Raw genomic sequence first — 22,834 nt, forward strand, 5'->3', positions numbered from 1 at the left:
TGCTGAATTGGGTCGAATTTCTCCCTAATGTATTATGTTATGCAGATAAAGTAATTACTTAAGCCACTTGAATCAAGGGTCTTTTCAGAATTCTCTTTCCAGTGTGACCTCTAATCTTGTAAAGCAGATACTTTTTCCCAGGGACCTTTGACACCCCTCAAATGTAATCATAAATGAAGCCATTTACTGAACCTACTTATAAAATCTGCCCTGCACAGTTAATATACTGTTATCTAGTAAGGTCTGGAAATGAGCTTTCTATTTTAGTTAATAGAGAATCTCAGCCTACATTAAGTATAGATTAATATTTTCCAAATTAGAATTTGATTTTTAAAATATGCTACATGAAAATGATGCCAGAAAATCCAGGCATGGGGAGAGCTAATACAGGGAGGCCAAGTAAGCCAGGCTTAGCCCCTCCAATACTACAATCCACACAGGCAGCAAACACATCTGCTTTTTCTGTTTAATATGGTGGTTTCATGTATGATTTCATTTTTTAAAGGTTTCCACTCACTTTTTAAAATTTAGAAACAAATTGCTTAAAAGGGATTTAGTAATCTCACGATGCCTCAGGGCATCCTTATTATAAATTTTCTTGTCCTGTTACCTCACAGAAGTATCAGGTAATGAAACAATAGAGTAACTGGCATGTTAGAGAACAGAACATTTGTTGAAAATATTCTGCACACAATGCAATGCTTTTTTTGGCAATTAAAAAGCATACTTATTTTTACCTTCTTCCATAGATATCACTGTTTATCCCAGGTCATTTCTGCTACTCTCCTGTCTTCTTAATTAACACCAATGTAGAAATAATGTTCACAGTACCTTGTAGGTATTGAACATGGAAAGGTCCCTGTCACAAACTAAACTCTGTTAAAGAGTAATACCACAGTGAAAAAATCTCAGAGCAGAGTACTCTCTGTAGAGTATTCAAAGCCACTTCACTTTTGCCAGAAATATACCCCCAAAAGACTATGGAAACTCAAGATCTACAAGTATCAAAGAATATTTTTTTCAATTTATGTTTTTCAAATAGGACCTCTAACTCTAGAGAACTAACTGCAAACTTTAAGATGTAAAAAGACTACTTTTTTATGTATGAAAACAGGTCCAATAACTTCTCACTGGAGAGAAGGAAAATGTCAGCGCACTAAAGCAGAAAATGAGAGATGATCCTAAAACTGGGAACAGATGACAGTGAAATATGAAAGGAGGCAGAGGAGGTCTAATAAATCAGATCAGCTGCATCTTAATTACCAAGATTCCAAAATAAATCTACACACATATTTCTGAACACATCCCCAGCAGAATTTTATCTCTGTTCTCCTTTAATTTAACTCGATTGTGCATTATTGTCAGAACATATCAATCTCATCTGATAAATTATATTTTAACTAAGTCATTACACACTGTTGAAGAAGATTTGCCATTCTGCTTTAGCCACATTTAAACAAGTGACTTAATACACTATAAAGACTTCAGATCATAATCTAAGCAAATAATCCTTACCCAAACAAGAAGAGAGCATCATCACTGAGCCACGGTGTACATATGTCAAATACCTTGATAGAATAGCAATGGCCTGTTAATCAGAGCACACGTTAAATGGCCCCACCACCTGCTTTACATCAACATTAATATTCTTATTAGTTATTTAAAGAGACAAGCAATGTCACTATCATCCTACACCAACTTGAGCTTTCAGAATGAAAGACATTGGGTCAGTTATCATCTATTTCAATATAGTATTAACAGTTTGAGATTTTAGCAACTTGAAGCCTGAATCTAAAACCTAAGTACCAAAATAAATCACAGTCTCCCAGAATTAAAATATTCAATTCTGTTTTTAAAAATTTAACTCCTGAGTATTTTCTTTGATTCCTCAGTACACATGTCATAGCAGAAATTACACTGTACTAAAATCTATTGACAGTCAGCATTTAGTGATTGAGTACCCACTATGAACAAGGCTCTGGGTCTCAACAGCCATTGAGAAACACTGCCTTAGACATCATACTGCTTAAGGTATAATAAGCCCTGGGTTCTAGTCTTAGATTTACCACTCAACTTGAAGATAGTTACGTGATCTTGGACAAGTCACTTAATTTCTCAGTCTCTTTAGTCTCATCTGTAAAACATAGAAGTTGGACTAGATTCTGTCCAGTAGGAAAATGCTATGAATATTTATGCTGCTGTCACTAATCGGTTATACATCAAAGGAAGCAGATGAAAGTACTCATTACACAAACATCTAAACCGGATAGTATAACGTTGACTGACTTGTGCTTAACTATGAACGTACAGGTCAATTATATCTTCAAAGTTTCACCTGAGATAAGATTTTGAGTCCTTGAGAGACTGTAGGGAAAGGCATCACAGGTAACACACATACTTATTAATAACATTTAAGAGCTTTCTTTCATAAGGTAAGAAGCTACCATAGAGGAAACAAATAATTTATAATTGTGAAAGTGTAATTCATGTGTTTAGCTATGAACCTGCGCGTAAATGTCCTTTCATCCATATAAATTATTCCAGTCGGGTATCTGTGGGGCTACTGATTCATCAAAAGGTCAAATGAGTTTAAACTTGCAAAAGAAGAATATAGATTGATTCCCTTTTTATTTCTTTGATTTTCAAATTATTATTTATACTTACTTAGCATTATGTAATTACTAGGACTGAGAACTCAGAATTAGGAGCTATAATGTGAAGTCTAAAGTTTCTGGATCTGATTAAAATCAAAGATCTTCTAATGCGGAGGAAATTCAAGTTTAAGTCCCTCACTCTAGAGGTCATAGACAGATACACACAAATTTACATATACGTACAAATATAGCCCAAGAAATTAACTGATTTTCTCAATATCTCACAGCTAAGAGTGACAGTAAGACCTTGAATCCAGGGCTTCTTCTGGCTCCGAGCCTGGTGCTCTTTCCACTATAGTGCATGATTGTCGTCAATCTATGCAGATGACAAAACCATGTCCAGAATTCTTTCTGGGTCTAAATTCCTAGGCCCCTGGGAGAGGGTTAAAATCCAGATGGCTCACTATCCTACTGAAGACAATTAGATCTTCTATTTTCTGGGTGAAACTGAGAAGAGTGCTCTATGGATCGGCGTTCTGAGTTGTGAGTAACAAAAAGACTGGCTCATTTAAGAAGGAAAGTATTTTCTAAAGGATTTCTGGGTAGTTTTCAGAATCACCAAAATACGGAGATACAGGCTAAGAAAATAGACAGGAATAAGAGAGACTAGACAGCAGCCAGGACAGGAGCAAAAATTAGGTCACAGACTAGATTGGTGGGCTCACCTCCCCTGCAGCTGCTGCACTCTGGACCCTGGACCCTAACTGCAAGCCAGGTTAAGGAACATGTATCTGGTATTTTCAGCTTCTACCATGAAAGTCAGGTTCAGCCATGGTACTTCCCAAAATAAAGGAAGGGGTCCAGACCCAGGGAAGCTAGCTAGCTAAAAAAAAAAACAGCTAGATTAGATAGATGGGTGATAGAAATAGACTCTTTTCCACAACAAGTAATATATTTGAGAAACTTAAAGAATAGATTCATGTCTACATAAATTAATCCCCCTTTAAAAGTGGCTGAAAACTTATTGCTATACAATATCTCAACTAATATCAAGAATGTATCAATAATAGTGTGAAAGCTCATTTTAACATAATATACATAATACATCTAGGAGGATTCACATAAAAATGTTTATGTTGGCCGGGTGCAGTGGCTCACGCCTGTAATCCCAGCACTTTGGGAGGCTGAGATGGGTGGATCACTTGAGGCCAGGAGTTCAAGACCAGCCTGGTCAACATGGCAAAACCCCGTCTCTACTAAAAATAGAAAAGTTAGCCAGGCGTGGTGGCGTGCGCCTGTAGTCCCAGCTACTCGGAAAGCCTGGGCAGGAGAATCACTTGAACCAGGGAGGCGAAGGTTGCAGTGAGCCAAGATCGTGCCACTGCACTCCAGTCTGGGTGACAGAGTGAGACTTTGTCTCAAAAAAAAAAAAAACAAAAAAGGTTTATGCCATTAGCTTTGGGTGGTGGAAAATTAGTGATTTTCTTTTTTATTTATAATTAGCTAAGTTGAGTGCTGTGGTCCCAGCTACTTGGGAGGCTGAGGTGGGAAGATTACTTGAGGGCAGGGCAATATAATGAGACCAGCCTGGGCAATATAATGAGACCCATCTCTGAGGGAAAAAAATTCATACTTAGCTAAAGCTTCTAAATTTTTCTGCAATTTATATGCATTACACGCATAATATTTACCAAAATAATAATGGAGTGAGGATCTTTCTAATTCTACTCGTAATTTTATATGATGCCAGAAATTTTAACAACATGTGATGCCTTCTAAGAAAGTACATATGGCTTTTTATGCCATTCACCAAAAACATCTTTTTATTTTATTTTATTTTATTTTTCCTTAAGTTATCAGCGCACAGGTGGTATTTGGTTACATGAGTAAGTTCTTTAGTGATGATTTGTGAGATTTTGGTGCACCCATCACCAAAGCAGTATACACTGCACCATATTTCTCAGTGAGAAAATACGTTGTTTGGTTTTCCATGCCTGAGTTACATCACTTAAAATAATAATCTCCAGTCTCATCCAGTTCACTGCAAATGCTGTTAATTCATTCCTTTTTATGGCTGCGTAGTATTCCATCATATATATATACACATATCATTATATGTGTATATACACATATAATATATATATACATATCATTATATGTATATATACACATATAATATATATATATATTACATTGCCCAGGCTGGACTTGATATATATACACACACACACACACACACACATATATATATATGTATCACAGTTTCTTTATCCACTCGTTGATTGATGGGCGTCTGGGTTGGTTCCACAATTTTGCAATTGTGAATTGTGCTGCTCTAAACATGCGTGTGCAAGTATCTTTTTCAAATAATGACTTCTGTTCCTCTGGGTAGATACCCAGTAGTGGGATTGCTGGATCAAATGGTAGTTCTACTTTTAGTTCTTTAAGAAATCTCCACAATATTTTCCATAGTGGTTGTACTAGTTTACATTCCCACCAGCTGTGTAGAAGTATGTTCCCTGTTCACCGCATCCACGCCAAAATCTACTGTTTTTTGATATTTTTATTATGACCATTCTTGCAGGAGTAAGGTGGTACCACATTGTGGTTTTGATTTGTGTTTCCCCGATCATTAGTGATGCTGCGCATTTTTTCATATGTTTGTTGGCCATTTGTATATCTTCTTTTGAGAATTGTCTATTCATGGCCTTAGCCCACTTTTTGATGGGATTGTTTGTTTTTGTCTTACTGATTTGTCTGAGTTCATTGTAGGTTCTGGATATTAGTCCTTTGTCAGATGTATAGATTTTGAAGATTTTCTCCCTCTCTGTGGGTTGTCTGTTTACTCTGCTGACTGTTCCTTTTGCCATGCAAAAGCTCTTTAGTTTAATTAGGTCCCAGCTATTTATCTTTCTTTTTATTGCATTTGCTTCTGGGTTCTTGGTCATGAAATCCTTGCCTAAGCCAACGTCTAGAAGAGTTTTTCCAATGTTATCTTCTAGAATTTTTATATTTTCAGGTCTTAGATTTAAGTCTTTTATCCATCTTGAGTTGATTTTTGTCTAAGGTGAGAGATGAGGATCCAGTTTCATTCTCCTACACGTGGCTAGCCAATTATCCCAGCACCATTTGTTGAAAAGGGTGTCCTTTCCCCACTTTATGTTTTTGTTTGCTTTGTTGAAAAGGGTATCCTTTCCCCGCTTTATGTTTTTGTTTGCTTTGTTGAAGATTAGTTGGCTGTAAGTATTTGGGTGTATTTCTGGGTTCTCTACTCTGTTCCATTGGTCTATGTGCCTATTTTTATACCAGTGCCATGCTGTTTTGGTGACTATGGCCTTATAGTATAGGTTGAAATCAGGTAGTGTGATGCCTCCAGATTTGTTCTTTTTGTTTAGTCTTGCTTTGACTATGCAGGCTCTTTTTTCTTTCCATACAAATTTTAGAATTTTTTTTCTAATTCTGTGAAGAATGATGATGGTATTCTGATGGGGGTTGCATTGAATTTGCACATTGCTTTTGGCAGTATGGTCATTTTCACAATATTGATTCTACCCATCCATGAGCATGGGATGTGAAGAACTCCCTCTTAAATGCTGATTTTATTCATGCAGTTGTTTTATGAATATAAAGATTTCAATTTTTCATATGCAATACCCTTAAAGAGTGAAATCCTTTGAATTATTTTTTCAAAAACAGGCAGCACAGTTCTGATACAGAGGGAGTTTAGCATCTCAAAACACCTTATATTTTCCTTTTTACCAATTCATACATTTCCATTCCTGACGAGCTTTATTGCTGTCAATTGTGGTTGCCTATAGCTTTCCACTGCTTTTGTTCCTGGAGGGTTAATTTCTAACACTTGGATTTCTTGGCATGCTTTCCTTTCTTTTTTTCCCCAAATACCCAAGCCCTATAACCCTTAATTTTGCTAGTTGATTTTGTGCCCAGTCACTATTTATAGATGGAGATAATCCCAGATTCGGACAGCTGGTCTGGCCATAGTTCTGAGATCTGTGATCCCATTTAGTTTCACCACACATGACCCTAGGCCACAAACATGTTGAGGTCATGTATATAAACAAATAAGTTTAACAAAAAGGAAACACGTGCAAAAATGTGGATCCTATACTATAGAGTTTGCTTACCATGCTTTAAGGGAAAGGGAACTTACAATACAGCTAAGAATACCTAAGAATACATCTTTTTATGCAGGAATGAAGCTTCCCCTCTATGCAGATAGGCTCCTAGCATCCTGTGAGCAGACCACGCTCATTTCCTGTTGTATCCTTCACCTACAGCATTTTCCTTGAACCTCTCCACAAGCTTAAGTATACATGTTTCCCAAAAAAACAGTCTAAATTCTGCCTTTTCCCTGAGGGATGTACAGATGTGTGACTAAAAATGAAAAAGAAGACTACAAATCTTAAAAACAGTCATAAATAATTAACATAGATAACCGTTGCTACCAAGTACCAGACTTACTCCTCCAAACAACCATATAAGCATGGATTGAGGATACCTGCTGTGTTATAGGTATCATTACCATTAAGGTAAACATCATATAATCTCAGCCCTCAGAGAATTTGTTCAGTCTGATAGAATCAAAGATAAACAAAAATAATTAACACAGGGCCTAAGTGCAGAGATAAAGGGAAAGTTTGCCTAGAGAACAAAAGTTTTTTACAGACTGGATTCAGGAGAAGGCTCCTTCAAGGAAGCCCATTTTACAGATAAGAAAACTGAGGTTCACAGAGGTTAAATGTTTATGACCACAAACTAATAAGTTGTGGAGCCAGAAATCAGAAATAGGTCTCTTAGCCCAACATTCCCACAGGCTTTCACTTATGGGAAGTTGACCTAATTATCAACCTAATTAACACACCAAGTATGTTAATTTCCTAAGGCTGCAGAACAAGTTACCACAAATTTGGTGGCTTATAGCAACAGAAGTGAATTCTCTCACAGTTGTGAGGACCAGAAGTCTGAAATCACAGTGTCAGCAGAGTTGGTTTCTTCTGGAGGTTTAGAGGGAGAATCTGTCCCATGCCTCTCTCCTAGCTGCTTGTGGGTGCCAGCAATTCTTGATGGTGATGCATCATTCCAGTCTCTGCTTCCATCTTCACATGGCCTTCAACTCCATGTTTATCCTCTTGGTGTGTCTTGAATCTCTCTTTCCGTTCTCCTATGAGGACAACAGTCATTGGATTTAGGGTGATTTAGAATGCACTTATCTCAAAAATCTTAATTACAACTGCAAAGACTCTATTTCCAAATAAGGTAACATTCACTGGTACCAGGGGTTAGGACCTGAACTTATCTTTGCAGGGGACAATATTCAACCCAGTATACCAAGCACATTGTTTACAAGCCTATTCCAGCTTTTACTTCCCCCTGGACCTTTCTGGCTGAAGCCCTCATGTTCAGCCAAGGATTTGTGGATAACTCCTGAGAATGTGCACAGCCTTGGGCAGCCTTCCAAATCATCATGGATAAGTAAGAGTTTACCAAGTCCCACTATGGCTATCTCTCTGTTAAATTTCTCACTGGTTTGCTGACTTCTTGCTGGTATTCTTCTTCTTACCAAAACCAGGATCATAATGTTGGGCTAGCTGCAACATTTGTTTGCCAACCATATGTGATAACAAACACCCGAGGGTGTGGGGTTTTCTGCTCCCCTCTCCAAACCAAGTCAGCCCCCGCCAGCAGCTAAATTCATCTTAGCTGAGTAGGAATTGCCCTATTCTGTCCAAGCTATCACATGATGGGACTGTGGGAGGTAGAAGGGAAGCAGCCCAGGTTAATACAGCACAGACTCTCATTGTTTGTACCCAGAGTTTAGTAGATCTTAACTAAACACTAATCAATTTTCTGAATGTCCTTGGTCAATTCTGAGATTTCTCAAGTGGTTGATTTTTAGAGTCTTGTTTAGTGTTATTATTTATTTTGAGAGGAAGAGGATTTGCTATATTCTTCACTCTACCATTCTGAAAGTCCCAATTTCTAGACACTAACTAAAAAAGAGCCATTGCCCCATTGCAACTTGCAGCTGGACTGTCATCAGTGAAAGGAGAGAGGCAGGGAAGTCTCCAGAAATGTTCATTCTACACAGGTAGGATGGGACTACATGGAGCAGGAATTTACAACAAATTAGTTTCTTCTTCCCTTTAAGCATATTTGTTGTCTACATTTTCTCAAAGTCTCATAGTAAAAGAGAAAAGTAGAATTGCCTAAACCTGTATTTTTACAGAATAAAGGAAGAGTTCAAAATTCTAGATAAAATAACCCATCAATCAAGATGCAAATTGCTACAATTGAAGATTACCCTGTACACACAGAGAAAAAGGCTCACCTATTATGATTGTCCATAGATTATATCAATTCATTTTAAATATTTAGGAAGTTCTTTTTTTACTTTATAAATCTATAAGCCCATTATTATCAGTTTCCAGACCTTTTACTTCTCTGACTTGAAAACCACTGCTACTTATAATACAATCCAGTTAAAGGATGATAAATGTAATCTTTCACTATTGACTTCAGGCTATTGTGGTACAAAATAACTCTATCTATTTTCCCATCTATTCTTTCACCTGCACATGCCCACGAACACAATTACAAGATAGATACCCTTTCTTCCAGAGGCTACAAACCAGTAACCTCTGGCTGAAAAATAGGCTTTATTTAGCTCTCATTGTACCTTTTAAAACACTGAGCTGACAAAATCTACATATTTTACACAAAAATATGAGTACCTGCCTTTTCTTGAGAAAGAATCTGGTGATAGTTCATAATGACTTTTCTTTTCAGACAGTGCAAGTAATTTCCAATATTTTACAGTCCCCCCTGCCTCTATTGTCTTCCTAATGCTGACGATGAATGTCAGCTATCATCAATTATTTCATTTGTATTATTTTTCTTTTTGTGGTAGGAAAATATTTTTCTGTAAAAATGTCTTTATGTTAAATACATTTTGAATTAAAAATTGAAAGGAAAAGTAGAAACTAAGATTATCCTTTTGATTATCCTTCACCCAGTCTTCTGTACTCATTAACACTACTTGCCGGTACCCCCATAGGCATTTGAGTTTGTTGTGTCTGTTTTCATCCTTAGATTAGAATCGAATAATCTCTTGATATAAAAATAATTCAAGACTGCAAGGTTCTTGCTTATCAGATTGGCCTAGTCCAGAGATGATCAAGAAGCTGGCCAAAGGTCAATTGATTACCTACTATAGTGGGGAGGTGCTCAGATTCTTCTAGAGTCAGATTATTCAAGTTCAATTCCTCACTTTGCCACTGTTAGGGTTCAAAAAGCGATGCCCCAAAATATGGTGGTTTGACATGCTGGCCGGGAGAAGCAGCCTTAAGTTCTCTCTAACCTTCTACCTCCAGCCCCCTCCCTCTGACCCCTGCCTCCTTATGCCTCTGATCCTCTTTCCCAAAGAACTAAGAGGGACCCTCTTTGGAATTTCTTTATCTGACTAACATATTTTCTTTCTTAAGACAATGCAATTGTCTTAAGACCTCTTACCTAGGAATCTCATCAAATAACCAGGAAAGATTAACCACTAGAGAAGAGACTGGGGGTCATGATTACAACCAGACAGACTTTTCATATATTATTTTGAGGACAGCTCTGAGAGACTACCTGGGGACTTTATCTTCATAATAAGACAACCTTTGTTCTTGTGAAGTTCTGCCCCTCTCCGTCCTGTGACCTTGTCATCCAGCTTCCAAAGAGAATCATTTACAAAATAATGTCTGCCTTCTATGTCCATACATCTCTCCTCTATGAAGACAGCATTTAAAAATCAAACATCTGACTCCTCCTTAAGTCTCATATTTTGTGTGTAGCTTCTGTGTTTATGCATGTTGAATACATTTTATATGCCTTTTTCTTCTATTAATCTGCCTTTTATCAGCTCATTTTCAGCAAATCCTCAGTGGACAGAGATGAAGCGTTCCCTTCACTCCTACACTACCTATGGATTTTGTGATCTTTGGTAAATTACTTAATGTCTCTGAGATTCTATTGTTCTATCTATAAAAGGCAGATAATAATAGTATCCACATTATAGGGTCGTTTGAGAGTGAAATTAAGTGCCCAGAATAGTGCTTGTGTGATATAATAAGAAATATATTTGGTCTTTGTTCCTAGTTTTTGTTGCAGGGCTTCTGAAATTTTTGGAAGTCCTGAGTGATAGGAACATCTTTCATTATTCATAATGATCCCCTTTATAATAACACTTGAGTTCATGCTAATGAGGTGATTTAGATAACCCTAGATAACCTCAGGATGGGGCCAGTCCCCAGAAAGACCAAGGGATTAAGGGATTAGAGGGTTGCAACTTTCAGCCTTGTTGACCAACCTCCAGGAAATGGAGTGGGGTCTAGAGATTAAGCTCTCCAAAGCTGTCGAACAAGATTTGACAAGCTTCACAGTTGCTGAATGTGTAGAGGAGCTGGGAGGGTGGGATGCCCCTCACGTCTCTACTCAGCCTGTGCATCTCTTCCATCTGGCTGTCCTTGAGTGGTGCCCTTTATAATAAATGGGTAATTGTAAGCAAAGTGTTTCCCTGAGTTCTGTGAGCCATTCTAGCAAATTATTGAACCTGAGAGGAGGTCATGGGAACCTCCAATTTATTGCTGGTCAGCCAGAAATATGGGGGGCCCAGACTTGAGATTGGCATCTGAAATGAGAGCAGTCGTATGGGACTGAGCCTTCAACTTGTAAGGGCTATTCAGGTAGACAGTGTCAAAATCGAATTGCATTGTGGAAGACCCAGTTGATATCTGCTGGAGAGCTGCTTGAAGTATGTGAAAAGACCCATACACATCTGGCCACAAAAATGTTCTGTGCTGAGAGTATAGTAGGACAGAACAGTCCGTTGGTTTGTGTGTTTCCCAGTCTTGTAAGTAGTAAACACTATATACATGTTTGCTATTATTATTATAAGAAAGCAACTGCCCCCTAGAAACACTCCTGTATGGTACAGTGTTAATGAAATTGACAACTGTGCTTTGTGAAAATAGTCTATCCCCAGAATACATATGTCATGCCATACCTTTATTGACTCCAATAGGGATGACACTGTGTCCAAGGGCTGAAGAAGAGACCTGGAGACGTGAACAAGACATAGTGCTTATCAGGGGAACTTACATACAAAGACAACTTGGAAAAGAAACAACATGCATTTTGCTGCTTTTAAACTGTTCACTTAGAGAATAAAACTATCTACCAAAGTATAAAACACAAAACAACACAGAAGCCGGGTATGGTGGCATGTGCTTATTGTCTCAGCTATTCAGGAGGCTAAGGAGGGAGGCTCACTTCAAACCAAGAGTTCAAGGCTGCAGTGAGTGATGAACTCACCTGTGAATAGTCAGTGTACTCCAGCCTGGGCAACATAGTGAGACCCTCAACTCTTAAAAAAAAAAAAAGCAACTCATATGTGTGAGCAGAGCAATACAAGGATTCCATAAATGTATGAATCAGTGCAAATTTTCAACCAAGCATGACTCAGAGAAAAGAATGTAGACTAAAAGAATGTAAAGGTAAAAGACCGGTCTATTACTTCTGAATTCTCGTGCTCACTGCTTGTGTAACCCAGGACAAATCAGTGCTACCCTCTAGGACCAGTAATTAAAGTGATTAGGTTAGACTGAAAAGTTTCCTTTTGACTCTGTCTAAAACTTAATACAAAGAATATCAAAGACTATCAAAAGGTTTGTTGCTACATTCCATAACAGTTATGGTTTAAATTATTAGAAAAGTCCTAAGGTTTTTATTCTAATAGTATTTATTATGACAGAATATAGAGTAAAATCTCAATTAGCATAAGGTAGAATTAAACACGGAAACTTCCTGGAGTTTTAACCCAGGAAAGGGTAGATAATTTGATTAAAACTCCAAACCTCCTCTAGAAAAATACACAAACACATTTTGCATAAAATTTAAAAGATTCACTGATGCTTACAAAGATTTAATTCTGAGAAAAACTGGGATTCAAACATGAGGAGAAGAAGAAGGGAGGAGTTACCCTAATTAACTGGTTACCTAGCCAATAGAAAAGAAGGATATCCAGGCAGCTCTTTGTTTAAAATCTACATGCATTGTATTTGACAGCCACTTTATAATAGAATTAAACTTTTTATAGCTAGTCTCCAACTTAAACTCTGAGGTCTCTTGAAACTAGAAAGTGAATACAGCTTTTCTACTCATAGTTAAGCTTTTAAAAATGTTAACAGAATCTTTTCATTCATTCATTAGGAAAAGGAAGTGGTTTTTCATTTTCATTCACAAGCCAGTTTCCTTTTCACTCTTAAAAAAATAAATAAATAAATTTGGCATAAGGAATGATGAGGTGCCCTCTTCTGTTTCTAAACAGTTAATGCAGGGTTTTTGAATACTAGCAATTTGAAGGATTTTGCATTAAACTTTCAACACAACAAGATTTTAAAATCTGAAAGAATTTCTGTTGACCTCCAGTGATTGGAATATCTCTTTATGCAGCAGAAGTTCCTCTTTGCCAATTAAAAAGTCCTCATTTCTCTCTGTGTAATAGCACACCCTGTTCCTGGCTGAGAAGAAAACAAAATTAACCCTGGGCTGGCGGCTGTGCTGCCTGATTTCCCTGGGCGAGTGAATGAGCTCACCAAATGTATAAATAATGTGCCCAAGTCTCCTTGTTGCTCAGTTTTTTCATATTCATTGACCAGAAGCCTTGAGCACAATTCCAAACTGCTAATGTGTTAATACTTTCACCAGAGCTTGACTCCAGTTGCTGAAAAAACAAATATAAAACAGTAAACCCAGAAGGATGACCCAAACTTCCTGTTCCTTATTGGCAGAATTTTGCTGTGCAACTTACAAAGTTTGACAAATTATGCAAAGAAGCAAATGTAAAAGGACAGCTCCGAGATCCAAATTGAGGTGCTGTAGCACAGTTGCTTTAGTGGAACTACCACTGGGCTGCTGCCAGTCGCATCTGGGCAGGAAGGAAATGCAAATTAAAAGGAAAAATTAGGCCATTTTAGAGCAAAGTGAATTTTCAGCAAAAGCTCAGTGCTAACACTGAAAAATAAAGAAGGTATTATTCAGTTTTAAATCGGATTGATTAATTCTTTCTCTTGGTTATTCCAAAGTGCTTCTTTCGCTCTTCCCCGAGACACTGAGGTGTTTTGATAACGACTCATTATTTCTGTAGCACCAGTTCTTATCTTTGTTACTTCATTCAACCTCTTTTCATCTCATTCAACTACAGAAAGTGATTTTGACCTTTTATAAGACCCATAACCTTTACTGAAATCAAAGCTAATTGCTTTTCTTTTTAAATGTCTTTTAATCACCTTCAAAACTAAACAAATAACTTCAATCTAGAAAAATCAGACCTTGGAATCAGAATGAATGTTAGACATCCCTCTACTGCTTAGCAGTCCTGTGAACCTGAGATTCCTCAGCTATTAGGTCCAGAAATACCTGTCTCATTTATGTCACCAAATAGTTGTTAGGATAAAATGAGATTACATATGGAAATATACTTTAATAGCATTTATTGAGTACTTAATATGTATTAGGCACTATTCTTAGCCCTTATTACTTACTAACTCATTTACTCTTCACAAGAACTTCAAGAGAGAGAATTTTATCCCTACTTTACAGATAAGAAAACTGAGGCAGAGAAACTAAGTAACCTGCCTAAAGTCTCCTAGCTACTAAATCTGAAATTCAAACCCAGGTAGTCTGACTCCAGAGCTCACACTCTACAACCATATACACCACCTTCCAGTGTGGATATGAGTGTGGTTATTCATTCATTAATTTATCAGCTGTCTATTGAACATCTACCATGTGCCACACTCTGTTGGATTATTAATGGAAAATAATCAAATCTATAGGATTCACTCTTTACTATCTTCACTCTTTTTGCCCTATAGGAAATGAAGAGGAAAGGGTATAGGAAGAGAAAAGAAAGAAAACTCTAAACCTATCATTAAGAACATTTTCAAAATAGTCACATAGAGCCTTAAGATGCCACAGTTCAAATGAGAGGACTCCTCCTCTCCGGCACAGACCCAGTCACCACGGATAAGAGACTTGGGGGTGAGGAGACAATGGCGCAAAGCAGACCCCAACCTCTCCACAAGCAGGGGCAGAGGGATGATGGGAGAAGCACAGACAAGATGAGTCAGGACCAGAGGCTTGAGCTCATTGAATGGCAGAGTCACTGAGTGGCAAACTCCAAACCCCCATGGCTAATCCTCACCGTTCTTCACTAGGTTTCTGCAAGACCTAAGAAAACTTCTGCAAAAGCACTTCCTTGACTGTGAATTTATCTGCAATGTCAGAGGTAATGTAAAACCATAAGAAGGTGACTTCTATTGACCTCCAGTCCCAACAAGGACTCCAAAATTGATAGCTGCATATGAAAGACATAGATATTTAATCTGCACATATGTATTTAATTTTTTAAATGGGGGAAGAGAGGCTCAAGTCCCAGAATTCACTGATAATCATCTATAAACAATTATTATTTAGAAGATAATTAATAGTTTTAACACTAATAGGCCTTTTTCTTCCAAAGCAGTCTTCTCCAGAAACTTCAAGTAAGTTTAAATTCATTAGTTAATCACCTTCTTCTGTAATAAGCAGTCATTGTTATTATTTATCCTATTTTTAAGAAAGAAAAAATTTAAATAAAGCAAGAATAATTGAGACATTTAGGCATTTCTATAAAAAGCCACAGCATGTCACCTGCCAGGAAGAACGCCTCTATAAGGCAACATGCACATTTTCTTTCACTTGAAGGTATCAGTTCCTCTTTGAAGACGCTAGCTAAATATGGACTCTATCCTCTTCCATAATCTACCCCTCTAATAAATACTTACAGCATTAACTTGGAAAGCTCAACACCCCTCTCTCATCATACCCTTAGCCCATCTTCTAGGACACCCAGAAAGGGGAGGATCATAGGGCCGATTGTTATCAATCAGTTCTCTATCACACACCAAACACAACACAGACACACATACACACTGTGTATGAATGCTTACACACCCTCCTGACCCTGAACTTGCTGGTAATTTTCATGGACATAGATGAAATGAATAAGAGGTTCACTAAATTAATGGTTGTCAATTGGGCCAACCAACAGTAATCCCGGGCCCCTGAGTTCAGATGTTTACTCAAAAAAACAATTTCAAAATCATTTCAGAAGTGAAAGAGTAGACAGAAGTGACTACAGACATTTTTCAAAAGTAAAGTAGAAGACTGAAGAGTGTGTATGATTGCAAAATGGAGAAGAAAGAGAAGCTCCATTGTCAGTTTGTTTTTCTGCCCAGCAGGGCTGTCATTTAAGTCGTCAAAGGGTAATGGAAGTCATCAATAACGTGGCGGTGCCTGGAAACTTTTCATATTCAGCTTTGGAAAGACAGATTGGCTCTAGAAGGAGGCTCCATATATCAAGGGAGATTTAGGTCTTATCTGAAAAGGCACTTCCAAACAGAAAGTCTGGCTACCAAGGCTTAACAAGAGAAAGGTGTAAATTCTGTAAATTCGTGAGACATATTCTTCCAAAGGCTGAACTAAGTGACATAGGATCACAGATTCCCAGAAAATATTTTAAGGATGTAGATTCTTATTCCAGGTGGATTCCAGTAATAATCCCTATAATCTTTCATTGAAAGTTCCCAGTGTCCAGAAGGTCACTACCAAGGCAGTCTTACATTTTTTGAATACTAAGTGCTGGGGCTCAGAAAATGATATCCCAAAATAAAGGCCTCAGAACCCAAAGTTTTTCCTCTAACTTCCTACCCTCCTGTCTTTGCTTTTTTATTCTCCCCTAAGGCTAGTCATAGAAACTGGAATCTTCTTCTCCAAAGTGGGCTATAGAAACCAGAACCCTTTTTCCCCATAGCCAGCCATAAAACCTGAACATGTTGCTCTAACTTTCCTCCCACCTTTCTATGTAAAAATCTGCCATAAAGAAATTATCTAGCCTAGTTGTTCAATCATAGGTTATAAGACCCCACCCCCAATTCCAGAGAGTGTCTTGCCCCACACCCAGAAGGAAGGAATCCATGCACTGAGAGGCCAAGAAGAATCTAGACAGGCCGGGCACAGTAGCTCACGCCTGTAATCCCAACACTTTGGAAGGCCAAGGCAGGCAGATCACCTGAGGTCAGGAGTTCGAGGCCAGCCTAGCCAACATGGTGAAACCCTGTCTCTACTAAAAATACAAAAATTATCCGGGCGTGGTGGCTGGCACCAGTAATCCCAGCTACTCGGGAGGCTGAGGCAGAAGAATCACTTGAACCCGGGAGGTGGAGGTTGCAGTGAGCTGAGGTCGCGCCATTGCACTCCAGCCTGGGTGACAAGAGCAAAACTCCGTCTCATTAAGAAAAAAAAAAAAAAGAAGAAAAATAATCTAGACAGATAGGCTTTATTGGGTTTCCCTACTCACTCTATTAGCATTAAATGATACCCTTTTTGTCCAATCATACTTGCACATGGTTGTCCATACTTTGTTAAACCTAAGCATAAAACTGGACAGTTTTCCCTGCTTTGGGTCTTTATTCTAAAGGTTCCTGTGTCACATAAAACTGTGATCAAATAAATTTGTATGTCTTTTCTTTTGTTAATATGCCTTTGTCAGTGATTTTCAGTGAACGTGCAGAACACAAAAGGGAAGCCTTCCCTTGGTCCCTACGTGAGCTTAAACCCAATATTTTTCATTTGTTTCACAGGACTACACTTTCTTATGTAATCTCAACACTGAAATCCTGCACATATTCCTGATATTTTTCCAAGTAAAATGTACCTGGTAAGATAGTTAATATGCTGAATCTAAATTTTAATGCTATTTGAAATAATCAATTAGATAAAATATTTTGTCAATTTTGTCCTTTGGGAACATAACTAAAAGGTACATAAACTTTGATGTCTAAGTGAGCATGTTTTATATATTACACAAATCAGCATTGTCAAAGTTATATTTGGATTTTTATTAGGATAGGAGCAAATATAATTCAAAGGCAACCTTTCAGGTCCTGACCCTGGTTCTGCCTGACAGGCAAAATCCTAACAGCCTAAGAATATTCTTAGGCATTATTTTATTTTTAGGTGAAACTTTTCCTTGCTATTATTATAGTCTTTTAAAAATGATTTACTCTTTTAAAATTTAATTATTTTATATACATTTTCTCATTTTTGATCAGAGACCATCCTATCAATATTATTTATAAACCCCAATGTCACAGGTTATATAGACAATTACAAGATCCTCTTCTGAAAAAAGTAAGAGACAAAACAGATTCAGTTTTCAAGCAGGATCAAATGACAGGAGAAACAGTGTCCACCTAGCAGAATAGTGAAGTGGGAAGTAGAAACTCCAAGTGCAGGTATGAGTCAGGAACAAGACATGAAGCAAGATCAAATTGCCTGAGGTGAAACTACTGCTCAGCTCTGCTTATCAGCAATGTCGTGGCCAGTGATATGATATGCCCAACAGGAGTGAGGCCTCCCCATGGGCAAGGACAAGTGTCCATATCAGATTCAGCTGTGACAACTAGAATAGAGTCTTCACTTGTCCCTGATCCAAGCAGAGAAACTTAGAAGGAAACTAGTTCAAGAGCCAGATGTTCAGACACTCCAAAAAAAGGTTATTAAAATAAAATAGAAGATAATATTATCAACATTTGTTTGTCTTTAACTTTAGTTTTTAAATAATTACAGGTTCACATGAAGTCACAAAAATAGTTTAAAGAGGTCCCATATACCCATCAGTCAGTTTTCTCCAAAGGTAACAATTTATAAAACAATAGTATAATTTCAAAATCGAGAAATTGACATTGGTACAACTTACAGACCTTATTCAGATTTCACCTGTTTTATTTTCATTCACTCATTTGTATGTGTTTCTGTGTATGTGTATAGTTCTGTGTAATTTTACCACATAGGTAGATTTTTATATATTATCAAGCTTTAAATTTCATGAATATGGTAAACTACTTTTTAAACTCCCATGTTGTTGGTGAGTTTATTAAATTAGCATTGTAGTGAAATTCAGCCTCACTACTAAAGACATCCTATTTAGCATTTAAAAACATTCTTTCTGCCTTTTAAATCAGCAATAGTTTTTAAGTGACAGTATTCAACTTTAGAGTATGGTAAGTCTGGCATTCTCATACACTACTTTTAGGCATCAAAATTAGTACCATCTTTCTGGAAACAAATATTTATCAAGGGGCTTTAAATGTTTGTATACTCTCTAATCTAGTAACTCCCCTTCTAGAAACATATCCTAAGAAAACAATTAGAGAATTGGATGAATATTATGAGTTAATGTTCACTTAGTGTTACCTATACTAGTGAGGAATTAAAAATGGTCTAAATGTCAAAAAAAAATAAGGGATCAGTTGAATAAGTTAGAGCCCACTGAACCAATGTTATATTGTACAATAATTTAAAGGAGCATTTTTTCAGGAACATATAGCCTAAAGAAAATCCCCATAATAAAATTTTAAGTAAAAACAGCCACTATAGCTCATAGTTTACATTTGTTTTGTGTACATATGTGTTTTAAAAGCTCTGGACCTCAGTTTCTGGGAGGAAGGCAATGTGCTTTTTCCTATTCCTACTGCTAATATAACTAAAAGCCCTGGATATTATATGTAAAACAAACGTAAGAATACTCAAAAAGGAGGAGAAAAGAAGGCAGACCCTGAGGTCTGGCTAGGAAACTCAAGACTTGAGGAATGACATGTTGAGTACCCTGGTCTTTCTGTTTTTATATATCCCAGACTCAGAGCTAAAGAAGACAGCCATACAGTAAACACCAAGTGTAGATTTTTTTTCTTAAAGCCCCAAAATGCATGCTGTCTAGCCAAAGGACCAGGAAAGGAGCAGGCAAGCAAGACAGAAAGTGTTTAGATAAAAATTGTTTTACTGCAGCCAAACACAACAGAAAAAAACTGTACCCCAATCCTGTCCATGCCAACAAAGGCTGAATGGGGAACCTAGATTTCCACCATCACCAGGCTATAATAATGTATCCCAACACCCCTACCAGTGTTGCATCAGAGAAGGCCAAGTGGGGAGCCTGAACTCTTATCCCCACTGGCCAGTAATGAGCTCCCTACCATCCCCACTGGTGAATGTGAGAGGAGGCAAACCACTGAATCAGAATTTTCACCAATGTCCAGAGGTAATGAGGCCACCTTCCTCCCATAGTGTCAGTGAAGACTATGTGAGGAGTAACGGGGCACTCCTACACCTTCCAGATAGGCAGGTATCAGAAGAGATCTAATGGGAGCCAGAATTTTCACCCTGACCAGCAGTAATAAGGAGCCCTCTCCTTAAGTGTCAACAGGTGTCAAGTGGGAAACCTGGACTTCCACCCCCACCTGGCAGTAACAAGGCTCAGCTGCCCTTTCTCTGCTAAAGCAGTGTTTCAGAAAGCCAGCAAATACAGAAGGTTTAAATAAGATCCACACATTCTTACAATACCATGAATATCCAGATTTTTATCAAAAGTCACCTGTCATATCAAGAAACAGGAAGATATCAAACTGAATGAAAAACATAATCAAGAGATGCCAACTGTGAGATGACAGAGATGGCAGAATTATCTGACAAATGTTTTAAAGCATCAGTCATAAAAATGTTTCAATGAGTAATAACAAACACACTTGAAACAAATGAAAATATTGAGGAGTCTTAGTGAAGAAACAGAATACATGAAGTAAAATGAAAATTTAGAACTTAAAAATGCAATAGCTAAAATGAAAAGACTCAGTGGATGAAGTCAGCAGCTGATATGGTTTGGCTTTGTCCCCACCCAAATCTCCTCTTGAATTCCCACATGTTGTGGGAAGGACCTGGTAGGAGGTAATTGAATCATGGGGGCAGCTCTTTCCCATGCTGTTCTGGTGAAAGTGAATAAGTCTCACGAGATCTGACAGTTTTATAAGAGGGAGTTTCCCCTGCACGAACCCCCTCTTTGCCTGCTGCCATCCACGTAAGATGTGACTTGCTCCTCCTTGCCTTCTACCATGATTGTGAGGCTTCCCCAGCCACGTGGAACTGTAAGTCCATTAAACCTTTCTTTTGCAAATTGCCAGTCTTGGGTATGTCTTTATCAGCAGTGTGAAAATGGACCAATACAATAGCATAATGGAAAGGACAGGGGAAAGAATTTATGAAATGGAAGATAGAACAATAGAAATTATCCAGTTTGAACAGCCTGAAGGAAATGTAATTTTAAGAAATAAATATGGCCAGGTGTGGTGGTTCATGCCTATAATCCCAGCACTTTAGGAAGCTGAGGCAGATGGATCATGTGAGGTCAGGAGTTTGAGACCAGCCTGGCCAACATGGAGAAACCCTGTCTATTAAAAATACAAAAATTAGCCAGGTGTGGTGGTAGGTGCCCATAATCCCAGCTACTTAGGAAGCTGAGCAGGAGAATTGCTTCAACCCAGGAGGCAGAGGTTGCAGTGAGCCGAGATCATGCCATTGCACTCCAGCCTGGGCAACAAGAGTGAAACTCTGTTTCAAAATTTAAAAAAAAAGGAAGGAAGGAAGGAGGGAAGGAAGGAAGGAAGGAAAGAAAGAAAGAAAAAGAAAATAAATACAGCTTCAGAGACATTTGGGAAAAAACAAAAGAGGAAATATTAGTGTCATCAGAGTTTGGAAAAGAGAAGAAAGAAGTTGTGCTGAAAAAGGACTCAAAGAAATAATGACTAAAAACTTCTAAAATTTGGCAAAAGACATAAAGCTACAAATTCAAGAAGCTGATAAAATCCTTAACAGGATAAACCAAAGAAATCTACACCAAGAGACATCATACTCAAACTTCCCAAAACAAAGAAAAATAATTAAAAGCAATGAGAGAAATGCAGTAGATTACATTGATTGACTTTTAGATATTAAACTAACGTTGCAATCATGGAATAACTTATGTCAGTTTATTGGAATTGTCCTTTTACTAGTACAAGTCCTTTTACTAGTGAAACTGTCCTTTTACTAGTACTAGTCCTTTTACTAGTAAAAGTATCTTTTTACTAGTACTACTTTCACTAGTAAAAGTTTGTCATTTGAATGACTGAATGTTGAGTCACTCCTTTCTGACCATGGTTTCTTGTACTAGTGCTAGTAAAAGGACGTGTACTAGTAAAAGGACACTTTTACTAGTGAAAGTAATACTAGTAAAAAGATACTTTTACTAGTAAAAGGACCAGTGCTAGTAAAAGGACACTTTCACTAGTAAAAGGACTTGTACTAGTAAAAGGACAATTCCAGTAAACTGACATAAGTTATTCCATGGTTGCAACGTTAGTTTAATATCTGAAAGTCAATAAATGTACTCTACTGCATTAAGAGACTGAAAAGAAGAAACCATATCAATCAATGCAGAAAAAGCATTTGACAAAAATCAACACTTAGTTATAATAAAAACTCTCAGAAAAAAAACAGGAATAAAGGAATCTTCTTTTACCTTGATTAAAAAAAAATCTATTCAAAAAACTGCAGCTAACATTTTGCCTAACGGTGAAAGACTGAGTGTCTTTCCCTTAAGATTAGAAACAAGGCAACTCCACTACTCTCATTCAACTCAGTGACGGAAGTTCAAACCAATACAACAAGGCAAGAAAAGGAAATACAAAGCATACAGAACTTGCAGGGAGAAATAAAACTGTCCCTATTTGCAGATGATGTGATTATCTACATAGAACATTTCATTGAATCTACTAAAAAATACTCCTAGAACTATTAAATGAGTTCAGCAAGTTTTCAGGATACAAGATATATATATTAAAAATCAACTGTTTTTCTACATATTAGCAATGAATACATGGACACAAATTAGAAACATAAAGTCATTTACAACAACTCAAAAAATGAAATACAAATACTCCTTGACTTACAATGGGGTTACCTCCTGATAAACCTATGATAAGTCAAAAATATCATAAAGCAAAAATGCATTCATTGCTGGCAACACAGCAGTCTCCTACTTACAATATTTCAACTTATGATTTTTCCACTTTACAATAGTGCAAAAGCAATACATATTCACTAGGAATAGTAACCCCATCATAAGTTGCAAGGAGCTCCTCAATTTATGATGCGGTTAAGTCCTGATAAACCCATCATAAAGTCCAAAAATCATGAGTTGAAGCATCATAAGTCAGGAACCATCCGTACTGATGTTTATGTAGACCTAATAAGTTATGTACAGG

The 22,834-nt window shown here is 37.4% G+C and overlaps 1 long non-coding RNA gene across 1 annotated transcript in view; it reads right to left on the minus strand.

Annotated features, from left to right (window-relative positions):
• Positions 1-6,346: 6,346 nt before the first annotated feature.
• LOC129397475 (uncharacterized) overlaps positions 6,347-22,834 on the minus strand; it is a 44,716-nt gene continuing 28,228 nt past the window's right edge. The window contains exons 2-3 of the long non-coding RNA XR_008624942.2: positions 11,659-11,710; positions 6,347-7,776 (exon numbers count right to left, since the gene is read on the minus strand). This is a non-coding gene — a long non-coding RNA (uncharacterized LOC129397475). The remainder of the gene's footprint in view (positions 7,777-11,658; positions 11,711-22,834) is intronic.

The sequence above is a fragment of the Pan paniscus genome, chromosome 2 (assembly GCF_029289425.2).
Source record: "Pan paniscus chromosome 2, NHGRI_mPanPan1-v2.0_pri, whole genome shotgun sequence".
Lineage (NCBI taxonomy): Eukaryota > Metazoa > Chordata > Mammalia > Primates > Hominidae > Pan > Pan paniscus.